The 12,795-nt window shown below is 37.3% G+C and overlaps 1 long non-coding RNA gene and 1 pseudogene across 1 annotated transcript in view; one reads left to right on the plus strand and one right to left on the minus strand.

Annotated features, from left to right (window-relative positions):
• Positions 1 to 203: 203 nt before the first annotated feature.
• The window catches only part of LOC136153763 (uncharacterized), a 45,048-nt gene continuing 32,456 nt past the window's right edge, over positions 204 to 12,795 (plus strand). Inside the window, exon 1 of the long non-coding RNA XR_010660428.1 lies at positions 204 to 282. This is a non-coding gene — a long non-coding RNA (uncharacterized lncRNA). The remainder of the gene's footprint in view (positions 283 to 12,795) is intronic.
• On the minus strand, positions 3,607 to 3,908 carry LOC136154807 (ribosomal biogenesis factor-like; annotated as a pseudogene).

Below are 12,795 nucleotides of genomic sequence, written 5' to 3' on the forward strand. Positions count from 1 at the left end.
TCTGGCGCGGCCACGTTCCCCGCCTGACAACGCTGCCGAGGGGCACGGAATGCCCAGAAACACCGACTCCGTAACAGGCGATGTTGACTGTTGGTTGATTGTGGCTTCCAACGTGGTTTTGCGCCTGTGCAGAGCCACGCCCCTTCGCGTGTGAATCTCCCACCCAAGCCCCGAGAAGGGGCGGTGCTAGGGGTGGTGACCGGAAGCGGCTGCGGTTTTCAGTCGCGGTTTCAGAGTTGTTGTGAAGAGGATCGCGGTGCTCTGTGTCCGAGCGGTGTGAAGGTAAAGGGGACCCGGGGAGGGTGAGTGTTGGGGAATTCTGCCTGGTCAGTGATGGAGTCGACTGTCTGAATGTAGCTGAATGATTCGCTTATTTTTCAGGCTTTCCTCTTTTCTCATATCAATGTTAAGATCTTAAAGTTCACTCTGAGACCCACAGGGTTCGGTGCTTTATATTCTAAGTGTTTTCTAAGAGTGGATTTTTTTTTTTTTTTGGTCCATGAATTATTTAGAAGTGCGCTTTCATTTTACAAAAGTTTATCTTTTTACTAGACTTCTAAGTTTTCTTTGGTTAGAAAAATGTCTGCATGAAGCTCATTTCTTGAAATCTGAGGGGACTCATGGCTTAGTCCTTGGTGAATTTTTAATGAATGTTCCATGTATAATTCGAAAATAATATTTAGTTGTTTAGCTATCAATTGTGTTGTACAAAATTTTTACTCTTTTGTTTCTTCTCTTAAAGAGAAAGGAGAGATTAAGTTTTCACTGTGATAATGATTTTATTCATTTCTTCTTCCGCTGTTCATGACACAATTTGAGTTGTTTTGTTTGAAGTGGTGAGTCTTAGATGGAGGTGCATATATTTGATGTTCAGTTACTTAAGCACTGTTTGTTAAAAAGACTGCAGTTTCTTCACTGACTCCTTTTGTACCTTTGTCAAGAATAAATTTGCCATGCTTTTGTGCAGCTACTTCTAGATTCGTTGTTATGTTCCATTTGTCTATGTGTCTGTCTGCTTTTATCATGAACATATGTTGAATTTTGTCAATACCGTATGAATTTATGTGATTTTTCTTCTTTAGCCTGTTAATGTGGGGGAATCCCCTTACTGATTTTTGAATATTGAACCAGCCTTACATTCCTGGAATAAACTTCACTTGCCTGTGGTGTATAATTCTTTTTTTTAATATTGCAGGAATTATTAAATAATGCTTTTTTGAGGATTTTTATGTCCAAGTTTGTGATAGACATTGGTCTGTAGTTTTCTTTTTCTGTCCTGTCTTTGGTTTTAGTATTAGGATAATACTTATCTCAGTAACTGAGTTAGGAAGTGTTCTCTCCTCTTCTATTTTCTGAAAGAGATTATGTAAATGATATTTTTTCTTTTAATGTTCAGTAGAATTCTCCAGTGAAACCATCTGGGCCTGGAGATTTCCTTTTGGAAGCTTTTGATTATGGCTTCAATTTCTGCAGTAGTTAAATAACTGTTCAGGTTATCTATTTAGTGTCTGTTCAGAGTACCTACATATTTAATAGTGGGTAAATTGTAGGAGTCTATGTTTTGTGAGAAAATTGGACTATTTCATCCATGTTGTTGAATTTATGTGCATAAAGTGGTGTGTGATATTCCCTTACTTTCAATGACTACAGAATCTATAGTTACATCTCCTGTTTCATTTCTGATATTGGTAATTTGTGTCTTCTCTCTTTTTATCTTTGTCAGTCTTGCTAGAGGATTACCAATTTCATTGTCTTTTCAACAAACCAGCTTTTAGTTTCATTGATTTTTCTCTATTTTCAATTTTATTGATTTCCACTCTTACATTTATTACTTGCTTCCTTCTGATTGCTTTGGGTTTTCTTTGCTCTTCTTTTTCTAGTATCTTATGGTGGGAGCTTACCTTATTGATTTAATACCTTAATTCTTTTCTGATGTAAACATTTAGGATTATAAATTTACCTTTCAACACTGCTTTATCTGCATCCCAAATTGTGATATGTTGTATTTTCATTTTCATTCATTACTTTTTAATTTCCCTTGAGACTTCCTCTTTGATCCATGGGTTATATAGAAATGTATTGTTTAATTTCCACAGTTTGGCAACTTTCCTGTTACCTGTTATTGATTTCTAGTTTGATGCTATTATAATCAGAGAACATAAGCTGTATGATTTCAATTTGTTAAGGTTTGTTTTATGACCCTGGAGAGTGTCACATAGGTGCTTGAAGAGAATGCGTGTTCTATTAGTGTTTGACTGGAGTTGGATGGATATGCTCAGTTAGGACTCTTTTCTTGGCCCTTTGATTAAGGGGTGCAGGCTTTTCTTAGAGCTTTGTTGTCTGTGCCTATTGATGGTTTTGAGTTATAAGCTTCTCTAGTGGCCTGTTTGTGATACATGCAAGGGAAAAGGAAATCCAGAGAACTCACTACAGTTGTTCCTTAGGCCCTGAGATCTGTGGACCGTGCCTTTTCTTTTTAACTTTGAGTCTTTCTATTTGTATTTGTTGTTATGTCATTTCCCCGCCCCGCCCCCCGGTCTCTCCCACATTCATTATTCTGTTCCATCTGTATTTTCCTGTATTAAGTTTGTAAATTTAAATTTTGCTAGGGAAGCACCTGTTTCACATCAATATAAACTATGTTGCTATACATTTATGCATAATATCCTACAATAACTACTTTGAAACACTGCCTTATCTGGGAATGATTCTCATTCTGTCTTCTCTCTCTGTATATATGTGCGTGTATGTGTGTGTGTGTGTGTGTGTGTGTGTGTGTGAGAGAGAGAGAGAGAGAGAGAGAATATATATGTTGTTTAACTCTTCTTTATCTCATTTGCTAGGGAGTTATCTGTGACATTGGTCGTTTTAAAGGACCAGCTCTTTGTTTTCTTTAAACTCCTATTATATTCATTTGATTTATTTAAGGTTTTTCTTAATTACTGTTTTCCTTTTGGGGGGGTTGCTTAATTTTGTTTTTTTTTTTTCTATGTTTCAGAGTGAATATTTAGCTCTCTTTTATTCTTGTTCATTTTTTATTTATTATTTTATTGACGGGTAATTGCTTTATAGAATTTTCTTGTTTTCTGTCAAACCTCAACATGAATCAGTCATAGATAGGTATACATGCATCTCCTCCCTTTTGAACCTCCCTCCCATCTCCCTCCCCATCCCACCTCTCTAAGTTGATACAGAGCCCCTGTTTGAGTTTCCTGAGCCACACAGCAAATTCCCATCGGCTATCTATTTTACATATGGTAGTGTAAGTTTCCATGTTACTCTTTCCATACATCTCACCCTCTCCTCCCCTTTCCCCATGTCCTTAAGTCTGTTCTCTATGTCTGTTTCTCCATTGTTTCCCTGTAAATAAATTCTTCAGAACCATTTTTCTAGATTCTGTATGTATGCGTTAGAATACGATATTTATCTTTCTCTTTCTGACTCACTTCCCTCTGTATGATAGGTTCTAGGTTCATCCACCTCATATACCCTGAGGAAACCAGGGTTGAAAAAGACACATGTATCTCTCTTTTGTTTTATCTATTTATTTGTATAGAATATTTACTTTGTTGGTCTTTGGGGGCAATTTGATACATCACCAGTGTATTACAGCTGAGCCATTAATCTTGTAGCTTCACCACTGCTAACTGGTTCATTTTTATGACACTGCTGAAAAATCAGCTGTTTCTATAGAGATTGAAGATAAAAACTTTTTGAGAAATGTGCAAGTTCCTTTTGTATACCTACAGAAGATTTTCCCAGTCTATTAGATTTTTCATCTCTCACAATATTTATTTTCTTTAAATTAGTGGTAACTGGTTTTGCTATATTTTTTACCTTACAGTTTTTTGACTGGCTCTATGGAATACATTCTTGGGCTTCTGCCCTCTTAGTTTGTCCATGGCCATGGTCTTTGATACCCTCATGCAACTGCTCAGGCTCCAGGTGATGCCATCTTCACCTGTTATATTTATTTTTAATTAAAAATAAAGCCATTAAAATATATACATCTCACTCTGTATACAACTTTAGCATGTTCCATGACTTCTGGTAAAAATTGTGTAGCCTTTGTATTGATTTCTGACTTTGATCCTGGGTTATTTAGGAAAGTGCTCCTTTTCTTTTTTCTTTTTCCCTTGTGGCTCGGCGGGTAAAGAATCTGCCTGCAATGTGGGAGACCTGGGTTTGATCCCTGGGTTGGGGAGATCCCCTGGAGAAGGGAAAGGCTACCCACTCTGGCCTGGAGAATTCCATGGACTGGATAGTCCACATGGTCACAAAGAGTTGGACATGACTGAGCAACTTTCACTTTCTTTTTCTTTTAAAGCAGATTTATTTATTTAGTTATATAAAAGAGACATACTATATATATATTCAATACCTTAAAATTCATCAATTTAAAGTGTACGGTTCGTGATTTTTAGTACATCTCACAGAATTGTTTAGTCAACACCACAGTATAATTTTAGAACGTTTTCAATACCCCAGAAAGAAACTTTTCACGCATTAGCAGACATTCATCATTCATGCCACCCTACATCCCCAGCCCTAGGGAAATTCTAATCAGTTTTCTGTCTCATGTGTTTGCCTATCCTGGACATTTCCTATATATGGAATCACAAAATATGTGGTCTTTTGCGACTGACTTCTTTCCCTTACGATGATGATTTCAAGGTTCATTTATGTTACAGCATGTATTGGTACTTCTTTTTTATTGCCAAATAATATTCCATTGTATGCACACACCAAATTTTGTTTATCTGTTTATCAGTTGGTCGACATTTAAGTGGTTTCCTCTTTTTGGCTACTATGACTAATACTGCTGTGAATATTTGTGCACAAGTTCTGGAGTGGACATGGCCTTTCATTTCTCTTGGTAGATAACTAGGAGTAGAACTGCTGGGTCATACGATGACTGTATATGGGAAGCATTTTGAGGAACTGCCCAATCTATTTTTCAGAGTGGCTGTACTATTTTAAAATTTTACCAGTAATGTCTGAGAGCTCAAATTTATTCACATCTCACCAATGTCAGTTACTGCCTTTTTTTTAGCCATCCTGGTGTATATGAAATGGTTTGCTAATGAACAGAACATTTTTGGTTTTGATTGTATTTCCTAAGGCATAATGACGTTGAACATCTTATACTAGAAGATAACATCGTATATACTATATGCTTTTATACTATATATATACTTATGTATAGTATATAAGTATATACGATAGTATAACATCTTATACTATAAGATGTCCATTCCCAACATTTCAGACATCTACCAGGTTTTTTTCTGGCCATGTTATTTGATAGAATTGTGTAAAAAGTTCTATAAGCATAAGAAAAGAAAGCATAGTCTCTCTTTCTCTGACACAACGTCATCTTTACGTGTTTAAAATTTGACCTATTCATACTTTTCATTTTATTTTACTTTTTATTTTGTTTACTTTCTTGTTTCTTTTTCATCTTGTTTCTTAACTTACATTTTTTTAAGTTCCTCCTCATTTTATGTGGTACTTTCCCTTTCCCAACAAGGATGACTAAATCTGTAGTGCCTGGATTAGTTGATCATAATGAAATTGTACCTCAGCTTGGACAGGGAGACACCTTCCCCTCCCTAGTTCCCTCAACGGGAGAAACAGTTTCTCCCTCTGCATGTTTTTGTGGTAATTAAAAATTTTAGTCCAAGACTGTTAGTAATTTCCTTATGGCATATATCTTCTGTCTTAAGAAACTTTACTTAACATTTTTTTCCAAATTATAATGTTTTCAACATCTGTTTAATAATAAAACCATGTCTATTTTGAACCTCCCACATATAAGGTACCATGTGGTATACCATTGAGAACGTGAGCTTTGAAGCCAGGTAGACGGACTTCAATTTAACATCACTAAACCTCTGTTTCTATATGCATACTGTGAGATAATAATAATAATAGCAATACATAAATAATGTGATTGGTGTACACATTAAATGAGATACCTCCTTCTTCATATTACAGGATTCCTTGTAATAACCGTACTGGCTAATATGAAATTAAATATTTATCTGGGCCAGTCTGTTGCTGAGTTTCTTAAAAACATCAACTCATTTAATTCTCACAGTCCCTTGAAATAAATATTTTTGATTTGTTTTAGGGAAAAGAAAACCTGAAGAAACATTTTCATATCCATATAGCTAAAGGATGACAGAGCTAGAAATGAAGCTTTTGTTAGTTTTAGTCTAAGTCTCATGGTCACACTCATATTCCCTTTTGATGAATGACCTGAATAGGTCGATGTGAATAGGTTCAATAGGTTGAATAGGTTGATGTAACTGTCTACTCCACAGTATGCCATGCCATAACAATTCTCTGGTGCTCTCAGGAAGCACTTGTGGGCTGAATGCAGAATAACTGACCACGTGAACACTGTCTTTCCAGGTTTCTTGGAATCTCTGCTTAGCCCTTGGGACAGACCCTGTCGTGAAGGCTGCAGGATCTTCCATTTCCAGCATCAGCTGCTGTGGTTAAGTCCACAGGTTCCCACCTGACCTCGGGTTCCTGGGAAGAGCAGAGTTGTCAGCAAGAGAACCGGGGGGTAAAGCCCAGCGGGATTTTTACAGAGTTTTTTTGAAGAGTAAGGTTAATAACCTTTTATCATTCTTATATATTGGGTTGGCCAAAAAGTTTGTTTGGGGTTTTCTGTACAATGTTATGGAAAAAACCCAAATGAACTTTGTGGTCAACCCAATATTTCTGTAAATATTTTTTGCCACTTTGTAATTTGAAATTGGCTTCTAGTTCAGTTATAAGTGACAAAAGGTGCCAAATAGTTCTCAAAGTCTTCTTAAAACAATGACTCTTCCCTGATTTGTTTCTCCCAGATTCCAGCTCCCTAAAAGCAAGCTCTCTTAAACTTTTTAATGGATTTCTTTTTAGTTTTGAACATTATCTATTGACTTTCCACTATGGAAGGTAGAGATTTAGCTTTTCCACGCACCTCCACTCATATACACATTTGCCTCTACCTATCACTGTTCTGATTAGATCTATCGTGTTTATTATTGTGACTGTTTATAGTTGAGTCGTGTAGTATCCATGCTTACTGTTTCTTCACAACTTTTACTTTTCCCTGGAATTAACTATTTTTCAATGGATTGATCATTTCTTTGCTTTACTATATACATATCAATAATTCAACTCCAAATTCTTTCTAGTTATTTAAATCTCCTCTCTGTATGTTCAGACATAGACATTAAAGAATCTGCCTGTAATGTGAGACTCAGGTTCAATTCCTTGGTCAGGAAGATCCCCTGGAGAAGGGACTAGCAACCCACTGCAGTATTCTTGCCTTGAGAATCCCATGGACAGAGGAGCCTGGTGGGCTACAGCCCATGGGGTTGCAAAGAGTCAGACACACACATAGTGACATTCCTTATAAATACTCATACCATGTTTACTATGAGCCCAGCACTGTTAAACACACACTACATCAACTAACTCATCTTTGTTACAATCTGGAGAAGTAGGTACCATTTTTATTCTCATTTTATATAAGGGGAAACTGTTGTTTGTTGTTTAGTTGCTGAGTCGTATCCAACTCTTTGAAGCTCCATGGACTATAGCCCCCCAGGCTCCTCTCTCCATGAAATTTTCCAGGCAAGAATGCTGGAGTGGATTGACATTTCCTTCTCCAAGGGGAAACTGGGGCATAGAGAAAAACTATCTGGCCTAAGTTAACACAGCAAGTAGTAGCGGGGAGTGCTATCTCAACTCTGGGTATCAGTGTCTTCTCTTTGAAAAAATCTCTCCTGGACCTTGTTGACTTGCTGAAGGCTTGTCTGGTTGCTGTCTCACGTTCATGCACAGCTATGATTTTGGTGTCTACTCTTCACCATCTATCAGGAAATCCTTTTTACCTCTGTCTTGTATCAGATTCCCTTCTCTGAGAATCCAGTTTTTTCTTCCCTGTTTCCTAGATCCTGTGTCTTCCTCCTTCTTGGTTTACCCCCTAATTTGGGGGGTGGGATACATCCTTCAGTATGTCCTTGAAAATGGATGCATGACAAGTGAACTTTACGAAGCTTTGCATATCTGAAAATGTCATGTAAAATGTATTTATGTAATATATATTTAACTGTGTAAATACATTTATAGAAATAAAAAGGTAATAAATACCATGGAAATATGTTTATTTGACCTGATAATAAATTTATCTTTTTGACTGAGTGTAGAATTCTAGGTTGGAAATCATTTTTGTGTAGAATTTTACAAATCTGTTTCCAGTCTAGTCCTTTTCCCACTCATACACACATTTTTTTCTGCTTTTCAAAAAATCTCTTATTTCAGTTGTTGATCCTCCATATTTTAAATTCTTTGCTTTGCTGATTTCCATTTCTTTCTCTTTTGCTCTCCTTCCTAAAAGTTTTTTTTTTTAACTTTATCTCCCAAATCATCTTCTTTGTCTCTCATTAATGCTATTCTATATTTTTCAAAGATGGAGGGATAGTCAAAGATACTGGGATGGTATCTTGAGACTGAAAAATGAGGCAGGCAACTCCATATAATCAATGAATCAGTTTATAGTTATAGGTAACTTACTCACAGGGTGGGATCAGAGGGTCGATGAACCAGAAGTATTCACAACTGCCTCCTACACAGCTGAGGGATGACTGGGACAATTTCACAGTTAACCCAGGGTCTGGGTGGGGTACGTGCATTCCTAAGTCAAGATTTATGAATGGGCAAGTAGTCTTATGGGCACTGGGAATACCTCAGTGAAGGTCTTCATTATTATTTAAAGACTAATAGAGCCTAGAGGCCACAAGATCTAATGATCATTAAGCAATATCTATTAACTATCCATACAAAGCCCTTGGTGACAGAGAAGAGACTTACTACACAGTATAGCCCTAGGCAGGGTCAGTGCGGAAGCCCAAGATGGCCTCTACTATGATAACAACTATACATATGTTTTTTATATATATAATTTTATTTATTTGTTTGTTTAGGCTGTGTTGGGTCTTTGTTGCTTCACGAGGGCTTTCTGTAGTTGCAGTGAGTGGGGGCTACTCTCTACTTGCAGTGCTCGGGCTTGTCATTGCAGTGGCTTCTCTTGCTGTGGAGGAGGGGATCTAGGGTGCATGGGCTTCAGTAGCTGAGTTCCTGGGCTCTAGATCACAGGCTCAATAGTTGTGGAATAAGGGCCTAGTTGCTTTGTGGCATGTGGAATCTTCCTGGACCGGGGATTGAACGCATGTCTCCTGCAATGGCAGGTGAATTCTTTACCACTGAGCCACCAGGGAAGCCCATGTTTTTGTTTTAAATAGCTCTTTTTCTTTTCAGAATTTTTGTTTAGTATCTTATCATTCTTATATTAGTAATAGTTTTCAAACTTTATTTTTAAATGATAATATAGTCAGATGGCTCAAAAATAAAAATTTTTTTTCATTTATTTTTATTAGTTGGAGGCTAATTACTTCACAACAGTTCAGTGGGTTTTGTCATACTTTGACATGAATCAGCCGTGGAGTTACATGTATTCCCCATCCCGATCCCCCCTCCCACCTCCCTCTCCACCCGATTCCTCTGGGTCTTCCCAGTGAAAAATAAAAATTTTAAATATATATAACATTTTAAAATATGAAAAGCTATATGCAGTCTAAATTCTCTTATCTTTTTCCTATCTATTCACTCTCTTTTTTATTTTTATTTAGTTTTTGGCTGCACTATGGGACATGTGGGATCTTTGTCCCCTGACCAGGGATTGAACCCATGCCCCCTGCAGTGGAAGCATAGAGTCTTAACCACTGGACCACCAGGGAACTCGCTGTTTACCTCTCTTTAATACATATAACCAAGTTAGTTTTCTCTGCATGAATTTCTTTATGTAAGTAAAAACAGTTGAGTGCACACTATTATTTTTTCTTTTTTTAGTTCAGGAAAGGTATCCCATAAAAGAAATTCTTATCAGTTTTTGGTAATTTTAAATCTTTTGGTAAAATAGAATGCGAGTTATAAACCATGCTGCCATGAATATTTTTGTTCATGTCATGTCTGTGTGTCCACCCTCTCTTGACTCTATACATAGGGATGGAGTTAGTGGGTCCTAGATTCAGCCTATCTTTTAAAAAATATTTTTGTTGTGAAATATAACATATGTACAGAAAAGTGTGCAAAACAGACACGTACGGCTCAGTAATTTTTCACTGTGTAGGTCTAGAAAATGTCCATTGTTAGCATTCCAGAATTTCCTTACTTCCAAAGGTAATTACTCTCCTGACTTCTATGATAACTTATTTCCATTGAAAAGAAAATCACAAGCCACAGAGTGGAAGAAGAGACAGACAAGAGAGGACTTGTACCCAGGATGCATAAAGAACAGTAAACAGTAAGAAAAAGCAGATGACCCTGTAGTCAGAGGGGTTATTTGAATAGGTGTGTGGCAAAGGAAGAAATCCAAATGGCTAGTAACACCTGAGACGGTACTCAGGGAAATTCAGGGAAATCAGGGAAATGCAAAAGTGAAACCACGATGTAATCCTACCCTACCTCCCCCAGAATGGCTATAATTAAGAAGCCTGACAGTGACAACTGTTAGCAAGGATAAGGGTTTGTATCAGTAGCTCATAGAGTCATCTCAGCACATATAGTTGCTGATGTATTGGCTCATATGAGCAGTCCATAGACTGCTGGTGGGAGTGTAAACTGGTGCAGTCTCTTTGGAAAACATTTTAGCTTTCTTCATCAAAGCATCTGTAGACCATATGAAGAAACTCTTCTCGAAAATACCCAAGAGAAATCCTTGGCTAGTGTACCAGGTTGTTGTTGTTCAGTCGCCCAGTCGTGTCCAACTCTTTGACCTCAGGCATGAGGAGGCTCCTGGGCAAAGAGCTGGCAATGTTCTGTTTCCAGACCAGAGTGGGAATTAGGTAGGTATTTGCCTTGAATAATTAGTTAGGCCAAATATTTAGGTTGCTGGATTTTTGTGTGAATATTGTATTTTGTAAAAAATCTTTTGAAGGAGAATACATGCCCTCCAATTTTGACCTTAATCTCCCATATACCCTTTCGAAGGACAGCTACAAAGACACACACACACACACACACACACACACACACACATACACACACACACACACACACACACACACACACACACACACACTGCTGTATCCATTCCTAAACTTCTAACACTTTTCTCATTTATTAATAAGTCTTAGTGATAATTAAATGTATAGATAATTGAATAAATAGATGTAAGAAGTTGCCTTATTCTTTTCAAGAATGAACCTTATTCAATTATATGGATATATCACAATGTAACCAGCCCCCTGTTAATAGACATTTAAGACATTTCCAGGCTTCCCTGGTGGCTCAGATGGTAATGAATCCACCTGCAATGCAGGAGGCCTGGGTTCCATCCCTGGGTTGATTTTTGATGTATAGAGCAAAATGACCTTCTTTGTGGGTTTTTTCAATTGTATAAGAATGCCTGTTTTCAGCATACTCAAGACAGAACAGCGTCTTATCATATTTTTCTTTTTGGCCCATGTAATAGGTTAAAACATGGTATCTTACTACAGATCTAATTTACGTGTCTTGTATCATGACTGATGTTGAATACATGTAATTGTGTTTAAAGACCCATTTATATTATTTTTTCTAAGCTGATTTTAAATTTCCTTTGCCCATTTTTCTATTAGGTTGTTGCTATTTATATATTTAAAGACAGTGGCTCTTTGTCTTTTATGTGTGTCCCAAATATTTTCCCTCAACTTCTCAATTGTCTTTTAAAAGAAAAATTCTGACGTTTTCTCATGCGATTGACAAAATTGTGCTTATCAATCTTTTGTGTCCTCCCAAGTTTTGTGCCATAAGTAGATGGCCTTCCCTATTGCTCATCTATATTTAAAAATAAAATTCCTGCAATTTTCTTTTTTTTTCCTTCTGTCTTTCTTTTGGGGGGGATCATGCCATGTGGAATGCAGGATCTTAGTTCCCTGACCAGGGATCAAACCTGTGCCCCGTGAATTGAGAGCAGGGCATCTTAACCACCAGACTACCGGGAAAGTCCTGTGCATTTTCTTTTTAGTGCTTTCATGTCTTTGGTTTTGCTTTTACTTCTGTGACCGTCTGGATTTTTGATGGTTGTTGAAAAGTCTTAGCTGGGGATCAGTCTTCATTTTCTTCAACATGGTTACACATTTGTCCCATCACTATTTGTTGAATAACCTATAGTTTCCCCACTAACATGCCACACTTCATCATATATACACACATTATAATATATAATTGTCTGTGTGTTTATAAACCTTATTCTCGTCTATTGATCTAATGGTCATAGTCTATATGATTCTAATTCCTTTGCATTTATAGTTGATTCTAATAAATAGGTGGGCTGAGTCTCTGATTATCCTTCTTTGTGAAGGCTCCAGGGGGTGGTTCTGAAAGGCAAAGATCATTAATGCCTTTCACTTTCCTGTACTTCTGAGGTCTAAGGTGTTTCCTCTTCAGGTTCTGTGTTGTTGCTCGTCTTCTACTAACACAAAATCATTATGGCCCATTCTAGTAGCTACGAATTCACCTAACCCCCCAATTTTCTCCTACTACTTACCAGACCTTTTATCTGAATGGATCATGTACAAGAGAGACAAGGACATTTTTCATGAATTCACAGAGATCCGTTAGGTTGTGTACTTTGGCCTGTGTGGGTCGCTGTAGGGGGACATAGTAAGCAGTGTACTGAACCAAGTAGTAATCGAACGGGAGAATCCAGGTAGCTGAACCAGAATTAAATTTCAGTCTCTCAGGCTCCCC

This window comes from Muntiacus reevesi, chromosome X (genome assembly GCF_963930625.1).
Source record: "Muntiacus reevesi chromosome X, mMunRee1.1, whole genome shotgun sequence".
NCBI lineage: Eukaryota > Metazoa > Chordata > Mammalia > Artiodactyla > Cervidae > Muntiacus > Muntiacus reevesi.